We start from the raw sequence: 14,981 nt of genomic DNA on the forward strand, positions 1-14,981 counted from the left end.
AGGAGATTACAGAGATGGAAAAGGTTTACGAGAAGCTCCTTTGGGTCAAGACATCAGTCAACTTTGAAATGTCACTGATTAGGGCACGGTGGCTCAGTGGTTAGCACTGCAGCCTCACAGCACCAGGGACCCGGGTTCAATTCCAGCCTCGGGCGATTGTCTGTGTGGAGTTTGCACACTCTACCCGTGCCTGCATGGGTTTCCTCCGGGTGGTCCAGTCTCCTCCCACAGTCCAAAGATGTGCAGGTTAGGTGGATTGGCCATGCTAAATTGCCCATAGTGTTCAGGGGTGTGTGACTTATAGGGGGATGGATCTGGGTGGGATGTTTCAAGGAGCAGTGTGGACTCGTTGGGCCGAAAGGACTCTTTCCAAACTGTAGTGAATCTAATCTAATCTATATTTGTGGGGAGTTGCTGATGTGTTGCCTTCCAGAGGGAAGAGAAACTCACAAAGCTTTATTGAATTGAAAGCTATAATCAGTGTCTGGACTGTCAGGAAATTGAGTGATTTGGGAAGTGAGTCCAATCCAAAAGTCATTTTTTGCTCTAGTTTTGGCTCCACCTCCTTCTGTGACGCACTGGATTTCTCAGACAGATCACTGTCCTGTTACAGTGTCGAGCAGTTGAAATCTACTTCAGTCACTGGTACATCGCCAACTCTTGGATTATTTTGCTCCTTCTAACTTGGCCTTTGTTCCCTTTGCCCTCACCTCCTCCCTTCCCCCCACATCCGGCTCACTGTGCTTTTTCTCTGTCCACAGTCAATCTCTGTGATGTGACGCTGAACGAATTGTGCACCAGCATTCCCATAATTGCCTTGATATTTTACCTCCCAAAGCTGTCTTGCAAAATCTCCATCATGTGGAGAGCTGTTGCATTTTTTGACTAACTCATAATATTAGTGACTCCTGAAGTGCAGGAAGCGAGACGGAAATATTAATTCTGAGCTGTTGCTGTGATCATGTGCTTGTTGTGCCAATTTGTAATTCCCTCAGGAAATGGCTTTTACAAATTAAGGATGTGTGTGTGTGTTGGGCAGGAAGGTGTGACTCATTCCATCGGCAATTTGTCTGACTAGCTTTGCTCAATCTTTAGTTAAGTGACGCTGCCTGTGAATATAAAGCAGCTATTTTCCTAAACCCGTTCATTAGCTAAAGAGAAGTGACAGAGTCACAAAGGTGAAACCTTTCTGTTCATTGTGAGTGGTGTACTGGAAGCTTCAAGCTGTTTGAATAGTTTTCATTACACTGATTGATCAGTCACACACTTGCTGTTTAGGTACAAGAGAAAGCACATTTAAATTTAATGAACTATCAAAGAAAGCAAAATGAAATTCATATTAAGAGAAACACACTAGCTCCTCAGAGCAGACCACAGATTGGCCCAGGGACAGCATCATGCCCCATTACACATTGTGATTGAGGGTGAAGCAGAGAATTTTATACAGAGAATCTACACGTGCTCTGGATGTTACAAAGACAGAGTGCAGCAACAGGAAACATTGGAACCTCATGGCATGTGGGGACCACAACACACACTCTCAGCTCTGACACAGTGGGTAGCATTCTCTCAGAAAATTGTGCATTTAATTCCCACTCCAGAGATATATGCATAAGATGTAACCACCAACTGATTGCAGTGCTGAGGATGTGCTGCCCTATCAGAGGCTCAGTACTGAGGGAGCACTGCACTGTCAGAGGGTCACTGCTGCCCCGTCAGAGGTCAGTACTGAGGATGTGCTGCCCTGCACTGTTGGAGTATTAGCACTGAGCAAGTGCCACACTGTGACTTCTGGCCCAACTCTCCCATTATCATCAAACCGGCAGATCACCCCAGTTCAAATAACTGTCCAGGAGAGCATGCCAGGAACAATTACAGATATATCTGAAAATGAGCTTTAACCTCTTAAAGCTGCAGCACAGGACCATCTGCTTGCCAAACAGTGAAGCAGCCTGCAATACACAAGCTAAGCAAGCTTACAACCAACGGAGCAGATCTGAAAACCTTCTACGTCCAGTCATGAATAATGGATAATTAAACAACTGACAGGACGAGGAACTCCACAAATATCCCATCCTCATGTGGGAGTCCATTGCGTTAGTGCAGAAGACAAAACTCAAGCATTTGTAAGCATCTTCAGTCAGTAGTGCCAAATGGATAATCCATCTTGGCAACTTCCCGAAGTCCACAAAATCACAGATGCCAGCCTTCAATCAATTGCAATAACTCCATTTGACAGCAAGTAATATTTGGTGGCACTTGACCTTTACAACTTTTTTTTTATTTTGTGCAAGGGATGTGGATGTTTCTGGCTATTGCCAGCATTTATTGTTCACCCCTAATTATCCAGAGGGCAGTTAAGTGTCAACTACATTACTGTGGGTCTGCATTCACATGTAGGCCAGACCAGGTAAGGATGACAGATTTCCTTCCATTAAGGACATAATTGAACCAGATAGGTTTTCTGATAATCAGTAATGGCTTTCATGGTCATCATTAGACTCTTAATTCCAGATTATTTTTATTTGAATTCAAATTCCATTACCTACCATGATAGGACTTGAATCCGTGTCCCCAAAACATTAGCTGAGTTTCTGGATTAATAATCTCATGATAGTGCCACTAGGCCATTGCCTCCCCTAACATTCTGGCAATACTACTGAAGATTTGTGCTTCAGAACTTGCGGTGCCCCTAGCCAAGCCATTCCAGTACAGCTACAATATTGGTGTCTAACTGATAAGGTGGAAAATTGCCCAGGTTTGTCCTGTACTCAGATAGCAGGACAAATCCAATCAGGCCAATTGCTGCCCCATCAGTCTACATTTGATCACCAGCAATGTGACAAAAGTGGTCATTATTGGTGCCATTCAGCAGCAGTTGCATAAGGATGACCTACTCACTGGTGCTCAGTTTGAGTTCTGCCAGGGCTACTCAGATCCTGACCTCATTAACGCCCCAATCTTAACATGGATAGATGTGCTAAACTCCAGAGGACTAATGGTAGTGACAATCTTTATCATTAAATGAAGCTTTTAACTGAATGTGACTGAGAAGCCCGAGCAAAACTGGACTCAATGGAAAACAGGGGTAAACGTCTGCACCAGATTGAATTATACCTGCCACAAAGCAAGGTGGCTGTGGTTGTTGGAGGTCAGTCGTCTAGGCTCCCAGCCATCTCTTAAGGTGTTCCTCAGGGTGGTGTCCTGGACCCAGCCATTTTCAGTTGCCCCTTCAATGGCCTTCCCTCATCGTAAGATTACAAGTGGGGATGATCGTACACCCTTAAGCATCATTCATGTCTCCTCAGATATTGAAGCCATACATGTTCAAGTACAGCAAGAACTGGACAGTATCCTGGTTTGGATTGACAGGTAGCAAGTAACATTCACGCCACACAAGTGCTGGGTAATGACCATGCCCAACAAGAAGGAATCCACCCATTATGTCATGATTCTCAATGGCATTACTATCACTGAATCCCCAACTATCAGTATCCTGAGAGTTACCAATTAGCAGTAACTGAGTGAGACCAGCCATACTGTAACTACAAGAACAGGTCAGAGCAAGGTATTCTGTGGTGAATAACTCCCCTCCTGATTTTTCAAAGCCTGTCCACCATCTGCGAGGCACAAGTCAGGAGTGTGATGGAATCAGCTGCACTTGTCTAAATGAGTCCTGTTCCAACAATACTTGAGAACTCACCATCCAGGACAAAGCATCCTGCTTGTTTGGCATCCCATCTACCCCCATCTACAGTACTGATGCTCAGTAGCAGCAGTGTGTATCATCTACAGGTGAAGCGGCAACAACTCACTTAAGGCTTGTCTGACAGCACGTTCGAAAATCTGCGGCCTGTGCCATCTAGAACAACAAGATCCATGGGAAGACCACCACCTGCAAGTTTTCCTCCAAGCCAACTACCATTCCTGATTTTGGAATATGTCACCACTCACTCAGAGACAGTGGGTCAGTGTCCTGGAACTCTGCTGCCTACAGCATTGTGGTTGTCACTGCGCCCCAAAGACTGCAGCAGTTCGAGAAAGCAGTTCCCCTTCAGAGCAATTTGTGATGGGCATTAAATGCTGGCCACATCCAACAAACAAATAAAACCATTTTTCAAAATCTGTCATTCCCCTAGCCCCCCGCCCACCCCGCATCACTCTCTGATACTCTCTGTACAGCGTGGACCCCTCCTGTTCCTGTCCGTCCCCCCACTGGGAATCATGTTCATGGGCTTCACATGGCTAACATCAGTGAACAATGGAACCAAGGAGCGCTGACCTTATCAGGCAAATGTACAAGATCCTGCGAGACTCAATAAAAAATAGCAGGTGAATTATTCATCATGACCTGAACTAATGTTTACTCCATAAGCAGCATCTCTACATAAATCACACTGCGGTTTGCAATTTGCACAAGTTAGATGCCATGTTTCCAACATCACAGCAGTGACTACAATGCCAAAATTAAAACTTCATTGGCTGTCAACTCATTCAGTACTCATGGGTTAAAGAAGTGGGGAAATCAGCCAGGAATCCTACAGTTTTTCACAACTTACAAGTACAAAATTGAACCCAGCTGTGAGGGCCTCCATTGCCAATTAGCTCAGTCACATAGCACTCTGTCAACTCAGGCAGGAACGGCGACCATTTGCCCATGCTCTATGGTTGCTGTTGGTGGCCAGGTGTCCGGAAGGAGGCAGCACCCAGCAAATCATTTGGGGGAAGAGGCAAATCATGAAAGCTGTTTGTGTTGATTTTTCAGTCTCTTTGCAAGCTTCTTCTTGTAGCCTTTATTACGCTTGCAATTCACAAGGATTGGTCCTAGCTTTTGCACTTTTGTACACTTTTCCTTTTAGTTTTATCTGTCCAGTACTTCGTTAGTCATTCTTGATTGGTTTTTAATTGCCAAATAGTCCTCTTATACATTTGCTTTATAAATTGTGTTATAAATTGTCTTTATAAACTGAATCTCATTGTGTTGTGTTAGAATAACTCTCACTTCGCCTTGTTCTTTCAGCCATTGAGAGATTCGCTCAGTTACTGTAGATGTTGTGTTACATCTCATGGTCAGGTCTGCCAGTATATCCTTTAAGAGTCACTCTCCTGATATTATCACTGCATCCCAGCACGTGAACTGAGAATATGAAGGTCATATAGTCCAGTTTACCTCAGATCACTTGGACCGTGGCACTTTACTGAGAACATGCGGCACCATGGTAACAAATAGCTAAATGTTATCCCAGATATGTCTGTGAATGTAATGTTTATACAGCATAGTTAGTTGTAATAAGCGTCTTTTGGATTCTTCAATACCACAATATCCACTCCCAGTTTCTTATGTTATAAGGGATAGCATTAACACTGCTGCATTAGTGAAAGCATCCTGGTGGAGGCAAACATTTCACAAGTGAAAAGTCTCTGCCTCAGCACATTGAAGTCAATCTTATGTAAGTTTAAAATCTCAGCACTGCTTCATATTCCTCCCTTGCAAAGTTGACTTTGCATTTGATTGTATGACAAATGCTGTGATATAGATTAGCAAGCAAGCATAGTTAGACTGAACTAAATCTAGGCCTTTGCTCAATAATACAATGGATTTGGCTGTCCCAATTCTTGAACATTTTGTTGCAAACGAAACTCCCAAACACGTCCTAGAATTTCACTGCTTCTCTGATGAGGTTAGAAACTTGGGTTCTAAATTGGACAGGACCATGCATTGTTTCAAGGTATGATTTGTATTTACACATTGCTTGTATTAAAAAGAACATACTTTTAGTTTCCTGTTTTATTTATGAAAGTGGTTTGGCTTGGCATGGCAGTCTATGACACAGGAAAAGGCCTTCGGCCCATTGACATTCTGTTTGTCAATAACAACCACTCAATTATTCTAATCCCGTTTTCCAGCACTTGGTTCATAGGATTGTATGCCTTGGCATCACAAGTACTCATCTAAGTACTTCTTTAATGACATGTGGATTTCTGCCTCGATGCAACACCACCAACGCGCCCTGCCCCCGACCCTTGTACAGGCAGTGAGTTCCGGATTCCTACTACCCTGTGAGAAAAAAACAAAATTCCTCACATTCCCTCTAAATCTCCTGACCTTTACCTTAAATTTATGGCCCATGGTCATTCACCTCAATCCACCCTCCGCAAAAGGTAAAAGTTCCTTCCGGTTTACCCTACCTATGCCCCTGATAATTTGTACATCTCAATCAGGTTCTATCTCAGTCTCCTCTGTTCCAAGGAAAACAACTCCAGTCTGTTCAGTCTTTCTTTATAACTAAAACTCCCCAGTGTAAGCAACGTTCTGGTAAATCTCCTCTGCACTGTCTCCACTGCAATCACATCTTAACTATAATATAGATTCCAGAACTACACACAATATACCTCCAGTGTAACCTCCCTGCTTTTAAACTCAATGCCTTGGCTAATAAAGGTAAGGACCCCATATGTCTCAAAGGGTGTTTATGTGCATGTATTCGAGGCCTGAAAGTGAATAGATTAGTGCTTTGGAAAATAAAGAATAACAGAGAGAAAATAATTATGGTGTTGCCAAGAAACAAGGTGTCCTCTGACACAGAAAGACGGGAATGGAAACATGTTTCCTTTTAGAAACAAAAAGCCATCCAGAAGGTTAGTGAGTGGGCAGTTTCTTTTAGAGAGAGAAGTCAGTCAATCAGAAACAAAGACCTATAACATCACCAGTACAGCTAAGCAGTCTCCAAAATAGTGAGGGAACAAAAAAGAAAGCCATGAGTGGTTTAGAAGTCAGAAAGAGAAAACTTCCAGAAACAGGAGATTCTAAGGTATCAAAGCTTGTTTAAAGCATGCATTTAAGGAATGTGCATTAAGGAGTAACACAGCTATGTTAACAATTTCTTCTATGGTCTCATTAACAGAAGTTAACTCATAAGATAGCATTGAATGAATTCAGAACATACCCTTCACTGAGTTTTGAGTATCTGTAAGGTTATAGTTGAGGATAAAGAGTCTTCATTTCAACGACTTGTGATGGGACCATTTCAAATAGTTCTTTAATAGAATCATCATAGAATTCCTACAGTGTGGAAACACGCCCTTTGGCCCAACAGGCCCATACCGAACGTGAGAGCGTCCCACCCAGTCTCAACCCCCTTTAACCCACCTAACCTACAGATCCGTATGGGCAATTTAGCATGGCCAATCCAGCTAACCTAGAGTAAAATAGTTTGTTTCATCTCCTTTTGTGCGTATACATATTTCTGTTGATTCATTTAAAGTACACTGGCAGCTTATTGTGAATATGTTCGGTAACTAACTACTACAGTAAGCAAATAGAAAATATAAAATTTATGGGTCTGAATCTTACCATATCTTGGCAATGTGTCATTTTCATCAAGTTTCATATAAGGCTTTCCATTGCAATGCCCAGCAAGTTTTCTCATACTACCATCACAACTCGCCTCATGAACAAGGTACCACACCTGTATGACCAAGTCCACTTAGGTCACCTCAGACCTTCTCCCCACTTGCACCAACATTAACAGCTGAGCCACTCAGTTTGATCTCACTTAATCCCTCCCTTTCTCTAATTCCAAAGGAAAACAGGCCACAGTAGGGTGAAAAGGATCAAAATGAGTGATGTGGCGCCCGACATTTGACTCCTCACTAGCTATAAGGAGAGCCACTCTGAATGGTTGACTGACCATGCCCAAATCCCTGGACTGATATCAGTGTTACGGTTGATACACTGTGTCACATCTCCCTGTGTGAAAGGCTTCTCCCTTGACTTGACTGCAGTCTGCTCCTCCTACACTTTGAGACTTGGCCACTTACTTGCGGCTCATTCAGTGTGTTTGCCCTGTGCAGTGCTGGCACATGGTGCAGGTATGAGATTGGCTTGGCACACTGCCATACCACAAGATGACCTTACACACATATGTACACACACCCTTGACTGGCAACTGCTAACATTTGTGACAGCCTGGATTTGTTTCTGTGCAATGTGTTACTGTGAACCTGTTTGGCAAAGCACTACAAAGCAGAGATGCTTTGAGCTTCCAGGTAGGCTCAAAGTGAGCAAGTGTTAAGAAAATGAGAGAGCAGTGTTGAGATGCATCCTGATCCAATATGTTAGCTGGGTGCCTGTCCTGCCAGCACATTGCAATGATAAGTACTGATGCAATCCAAAGTGTAGTATTTAAGTGCAGAAGCATTCTATAGTTGGATCGGATATATACCATGATGTTTCCATGAGTTTAGTGCTTGTTACCCATGGAGTGTACCCTGAACTTTTGGTGCCATATGTCCAAGATGGACATCTGGAGAAGCAAAGTCACCAAGTTAACAATCCTGTAATTCATAGTGGGGGTCCTCAGCATCTAGTTTCCCTCTGGCAGGTGCTAGAATGGGAATTTGTATTTTTATGAGACAATATTAACTTATAATGGGAATGTAGATATGGGCAATAAATGCTGACCTAGCCAGCGATGCCCTCATCCTGTGAATGAATAAAGAATGAATTATTAAAAGATCATAATAATAAGGGATAATGCCTGTGAATAGGCTTATTTTTGCTCCTTAGTGTGAATCCTGGCTCAGCGTTAAGTACTCATTTGGAAAAGGTAACCTTTTGGTCTCACCATTCAGGGTATGAGGTGATTTGCCTATGATCTATGCAGTCAGGTTTCACTGTAAGATCTGTCCAGTGTCAACAACATTTCAATTCCTTGACATAATCTTGTCTGATTACCTCAATCTATAATGAATTTAAAAGGTAAATTCAGTTTCACCGTTTTTTTTCCTAAATAAAAGTTTTGTTCACACAGTCACTTCCAAGCAAATTTCCTGAAGTTTGAGTTAACAGCAATTTGAACAGAGGCAGTTCAATGCAATGAATCAGACCTGAGTGGAGAATTACTTGCTTATTTCAGGGCATTTGACTAAATGTTCCTGAGAACAAAAAGTACAGTAATGGTGACTGAAGCAGCTCTTGGGTAGTGGGTGACTGATTGGAGAAGGCACTCAATGTGGCATTTGCTGCAGAATTTTGTTCCTCACTTGAAGGAAACAGCATTATTCTCTCTGGAAAGAGACATTTAAAAGGGGAAGATTCATTAGCTTCCAGGCTGCTCAGCACAAATTGATCCATAGCTTTCAAGAATGACAGGGATGTGTCTCATCTGTTCTACAATCTGATGAATAAAATTACAGATAAATCTGCTTTTTGAGCACAGGACATTATGTGCACAGCCTGATGTTCTTACTGCCGAGCCTCCATCATCTGCTTCCTCCTTCTCACTGTAATTTCAGTATTTCTTCTTTAGTATTTAGTGCTTTTCTAAGCTGACCTTCTCTCATAGATGTTTTCCTTTTTCCTTTATCCCTCATCTTTCCATTCCTGCTCCAAAGGAGCTAATTCAACTCAATCTGACTCCAACGTCCATGCAATGGACTGTTCGCCTACAGTACACCAGCACCTTGAGGGACTGAGGCCAAACATTTAAATCCACTGGAAGCTATAACTTAGGGTGACAGTCTGAATTAAAAGCTAGCAGTTCTGACAATGTAGGAAGCACTTAGTATTGACCCTCTGACAGTGCAGTACGTCCTCAGTACTGATCCTCCAGCGTTGCAGCACTCTCTCAATACTGACCCTCCAACAGTATCATACTACCTCAGTCAGTGTTGACACAATCTGACCTGCAAAATTCTACCACCAAGGACCCCACCTTGCCATAACATCCTGTTCTTCCATAGACGAGGTGTGCAGAACACCAGAAAGAGTCCAGTCAGCAGGAGATGGGCCCCTCACATTCATTCTCCATTTGGCTGTGGTAATTTCACAGCAAAAATGTGTCTGTGAAGTGGTGACTTGGAGCCAGTGGTTTTGGTATAATGATTTTTGAGTGTTTTTGATTTGTACAGGCATTTAGTGGTTCCAACTGATAGCCACTTCTGTGTCGTTTAATTCTTTTAAGATGGCCGATTAATCCACAGCAATAGATTTGTGTCTGCTGTGCTTGAGATTTATAGATGATGACTTTCATGCTCATGCTGTGTGAAGTACATGGTTTCAGCCAGCCTTACAAGTACGTAGCAGGCTTAAGGCTCCATATCAGAAATGCTGCAAGTTATTTTCTCAAGAGCAGGCTGATGCCTGACGATCACCATAAAATCCCTACAGTGTGGAAGCAGGCCATTCAGGCCAACGGGTCCACACCAAACCTCCGAAGAGCATCCCACCCACACCCACCCGCCCTACCCTATAACCCTGCTTTTCCATGGCTAATCCTCCTAACCTACAAATCCCTGGACACTGTGGGCAATTTAGCATGGCCAATTCACCTAGCCTGCACATCTTTGGACTTTGGGAGGAAACTGGAGCATCCAGAGGAAACTCACACAGATTTAGGGAGAACATGCAAATTCCATACAGGCCATACTACCTACAGCTGATTTACTAGTTAACTTGAGTCTTGATCGGAGAACTGAGTGCCCCATTGTGGGGAGATGCTGTGACAGTGAGAATGTCGCGAGGCAAATAATCCAGAACCACAGCCTGATGATCTGGGGACGTATATACGAACATACCTAACAAGAGCAAATGTGAACCGTTAAGCCTGTCACGCTTGCTCTGCCATTTCAGTAAGATCATAGCTGATTTGATTGTGTTCCAAATTCCACATTCCCATCTATCCCTGATAACATTTGATTCCCCTGCCTGACGAGAATCTGTCTGCCTCTGCCTTAAAATTGCACAATCCTCTGCACAGTGCAGAGAGAGAAAAAAATTCCCCTCAGCTCTTTCCTTATAGCGCAACTCCTAATTATAAAACAATCCTCCTCAATCTGGAATGACACTCAAGAAGCAACATCCTTTCCAAGCTCACCTTGTCAAGACCAACTATGATCTTCTGCTCTTCAATAAAATCATCTTTCACTGTTCTAAATTCTAATCAAGAAGCCCAGATGTCCAATCTTCTCTCATAATGCAACCCATTCAGTCCAGATGTCAATCCAGTAAACCTCCTTTGAACCGACTCCAATCCATTTACATCCAGCCTTAAACAAGAAGACCAAAATTGTAGACAGTACTTGAGATGTAGTCTCACCAGTGTTCTGTTTAAGTGAAGTCCAACATCCTGACTTCAACGTTCAGATCCTCTTGTAATAAAAGCTAGCACGCCATTAACCTTCTTGATCAATACACAACCTGCAGACTAATTGTAACTAATGCATTGGAATGCCTAGATGCCTCTGCATCTGAGCATTCTGCAGTCATTCTCCATTTAAGTAATACTTTGATTTTATTTTATTCTTCTTCCCAAAGTGAAAAACTTCACATTTTACCACACTATACTCTATCTGCCCATTCACTCAAACTACATTAGTCTGCCTTCTAGTTAGGTCTTCTTCCCGAAACAATTTCCGACCTATCTTTAAGTCATCTACAAAGTTAGCCACCATGCCTTCAATTCCTCATCTAAGTCATTGGTAAAAATTGTGAAATACAGGAGCAGGCCCCTCAGCATTTTACAGCCAGCCAATCTGAAAAACATCCAATTCTGCATATCCCTTTTCTTCTGCCAGCCAGTCTTCTACCCATTTTGCTATGATGCCCCCTACAACTTGAGCTCCTATTTTTCATATTAACCTTTTATGTGGAACGGTGTCAAATGCCTTCTGTAAATCCATGTCCAGTGCATCAACATGCTACCCTTGAACTGCAATGCTTATTGCTCCTTCAAAGAATTCCAGTAAATTAATTAAATTTACCATTTAGCACATCTTAAAGCCCATCTTAAGACTAGGGTCATATACTGGATTTTATGCACTATGTGAATGGGACCCAAAAATATGTGACTTTGAGATGAAAGTTTATCAACTGAGTCACATTTAGAATTTTGAGAGGATAGTGAGTTATTAGAATTGATAGGTAAATAATTGAAAAAAACCTTTGTGTATTCAATTAAGTGAAAAGAAAGTAAAATTGCTTTTAAACAAATGTTTCTGTTTACAAACCAGTTGGGAATTTGCAGTGATGCAGTTGATGTTTGACAGTTACTGTCATGCCTTTCTTTAAACTCTCTAAGTATGAGAATCTGTTCTCCTCCCGCAGTGTTCTTGTTGAAATTCTAGAAGCAATAAAAGAAGCAGCTTTAGTACTCTGGGCAGATTTTAATTCCAACTGTTTCACTTTCACTGATAAATACGCATGCTTCCTCAACTAAACAACGTCTCATTAATTTTGCAGGGTTTGAACTAACTTGAAAGTGTCCTTGTAATCCAATCCCCCCAGACTTGTCTGCTGCCTGGGAAGTGTTCTCACAATAGGTCGTATTTACATCTCTGAGTAAAAGGGTTATGCATTCATCTCACACTTCAGAAACTTGAGCACAGTATCCAAAGCTAGCATTCAGATGCAATACTGAGGGAGTGTCACAATGTCGGAGGATCAGTACTGAAGGAGTGCTGCACCATCAGAGGTTACATACAGAGGGAGTGCTACACTTTCAGAGGGTCAGTAATGAGAGAGTGCTGCACTGTCAGATGATCAATACTGGGGGAGTTCTGTACCGTCAGAGGATCAGTACTGAGGGAGTAGTGCAGTTCAGAGGTTAGTACTGAGGGAGTTCTGTACTATCAGACGGTCGGTACTGGTGGAGGGCCAGCACTGCGGAGGCGCTGCACTGTCAAAGGGTCAGTACTGAGGGAGTACTGCACTGTCAGAGGGTCAGTACTGAGGGAGTACTGCACTGTCAGAGGGTTAGGACTGAAGGAGTTCTGTACTGTCAGAGGGTTAAGTACTGATTGAGGGTCAGTACTGAGGGAGTGCTGCTCTGTCAGAGGGTCAGTACTGAGAGAGTGCTGCCCTGTCAGAGGGTCATTACTGAGGGAGTGCTGCCCAGTCAGAGGGTCAGTATTGAGGGAGTCCTGTGCTGACAGAGGGTTCGTACTGACAGAGGGCCAGCACTGGGGAGGTGCTGCACAGTCAGAGAGTCTGTACTGAGAGAGTTCTGCACTATCAGAGTGTCTAGTCTAATGAACTTTGTACTCTCTCATAGCCCACAACAACCCCAGCCCCACCCTCACATTCTCTCCCACTTGGGGTCACTTAGTTTAGTTGTTTCTCAGCTGTTTTGCTGAGTGGGTTCAGTTCTTGTACCAGCTGCAGTCACCATGAAGGTCTTTCTCAAACTCTCCCCTTATCTAATGTGTGGTCACTGTCAGGTTGAGCCATCACCAGTCATCTCTTTAATGAGAGAGCAAACTATGCTTTTTGGTACTATGGTGACTTTTCTTACTCTCTCCCCTATACTATCTCTCCCCCATACACATTCTCCCTTACCCTCCTCCCACACTGTCTCTCCTCTGTATACATTCTCCCATATCCTCCTCCCACACTTTACACTGTACACATTCTCCTGTACCCCCCTCCCACACTCACTGTCCCCTGTACATTCTCCTGTACTGTCCTCCCACACTCATTCTCTCCTGTACCGTCCTCTCATGCTCTCTGTCCCCTGTACACATTCTCCTGTATCCTCCTTCCATACTTCCTCTCCCCTGTATACATTCTCCGATACTCTCCTTCCACATTTTGGGACCCCTGTAACTATTTGCCCATACCCTCCTCTCACAGTCTTTCTCTTTGTATCCTCTCCCGTAATACTCTCTCCATCACATACTCTTGTCCTGTGCTCTCGCTCACCCCATAATCTCTTGCCCAGCCTGTCCCCTCCCATTATCTCTTCCTCCACACTCACAAAACTGCACATTCTTGCCTTGCACTGTCTCCACCTGAACCCTCTGTCCCCTGTACTCTTGCAACCTTAAGTTCTTAACCTGCAATCTTGTCCCTTCACTCTCCCCCACACTCTCACCCCCACACTCTCTCCCACCCTCACACTCTCTCCACACTTTGTCTTTTGCGACCTGTCCCCTGTGCCTTATTCTGAAGACCTTATACTTGGACTCGGATCGCTAACCATGTTGTCCTGGAGCTTTCAAAGAATTCAAATCCTGATTCACATTTTCAAGAAAAGATTTTTTTGATGAAGTTGTGAATGACATGAGCTGAGTTGTGAAATTTATGTTTCTTTTAATAAAATATAACGGCCCCTTTAACAAGCAGCTTTGGGGAGATTGGTCTGTGGGCGTTCAGCCAGGAACAGTCCTAGTCAGATATTGCAGGGTCTCTGCTGCTGGGATAATATTTACAGCTTTGGCTGGCCTCCTCTGTTAAACCCCTGCTCAGCTGGTTTTCATTTCTAATGTTTCTGGTTCACCATTAACCCCATCAGTTCTGTCACTGTGATGGCATCCCTCACCACTCCACTGAGGCACCAAGTTCCCAAATTTCTTGTCTCCCCACCTGTGCAATTCCTTACTGCTCTGTTCCTGGCACTATTCCCCTGAAATTCTGATCTGTTGTTGATAGACAGAGACACGACAAGGTGCTTTTCACAGACATCATCCTGTAAACAGGACACAGATCTCAGGGAGATAACTTAGACCAGTGACCTCTTTTAGTCAAAGAGGTAGGTTTTGTATAATGATTTTTCAGAAGGAACGCCCAAGCTGGTGAGGTAGCGGGCAGTTCCAGACCCTAGGACCCAGTCAGCTGAAAGTACGGCCACCTCTGGTGGAGAAACTGCAACCAGGGGTACTGAAGAGGCCAATGTTGGAGAAACATGGGCTGTGGAAAGTTAGAACCTAGATAGGGGAGAGGCCACTTAGACAAAAATGTTACAGCTTAGGAAACATTAAGGATTGCAGAATGAGATGGATAAATGAGGCTTTGTAAGAGCTAGTATACAGGCAGTAGAGTTTTGAATTAATTCTTGCCATCAAAGGGCCGAATAGCACACTCCTGCTCCTAGCATCTGTGTTTCTATATTGCAATTAATGGGCTTTTGCTGTGTGCAACTTGGTGGTGTGCTTTCCACATTATAACAGTTAGCACACTTCACACTTTTTTCCTGGCTGCAAAT

The 14,981-nt window shown here is 43.4% G+C and overlaps 1 protein-coding gene across 8 annotated transcripts in view; it reads left to right on the forward strand.

The window, feature by feature from the left end:
• The window catches only part of lpp (LIM domain containing preferred translocation partner in lipoma), a 371,701-nt gene that overhangs the window by 294,580 nt on the left and 62,140 nt on the right, over nt 1-14,981 (forward strand). The window lies entirely within an intron of this gene.

The sequence above is a fragment of the Stegostoma tigrinum genome, chromosome 14 (assembly GCF_030684315.1).
Source record: "Stegostoma tigrinum isolate sSteTig4 chromosome 14, sSteTig4.hap1, whole genome shotgun sequence".
In the NCBI taxonomy this organism is placed as follows: Eukaryota; Metazoa; Chordata; class Chondrichthyes; order Orectolobiformes; family Stegostomatidae; genus Stegostoma; species Stegostoma tigrinum.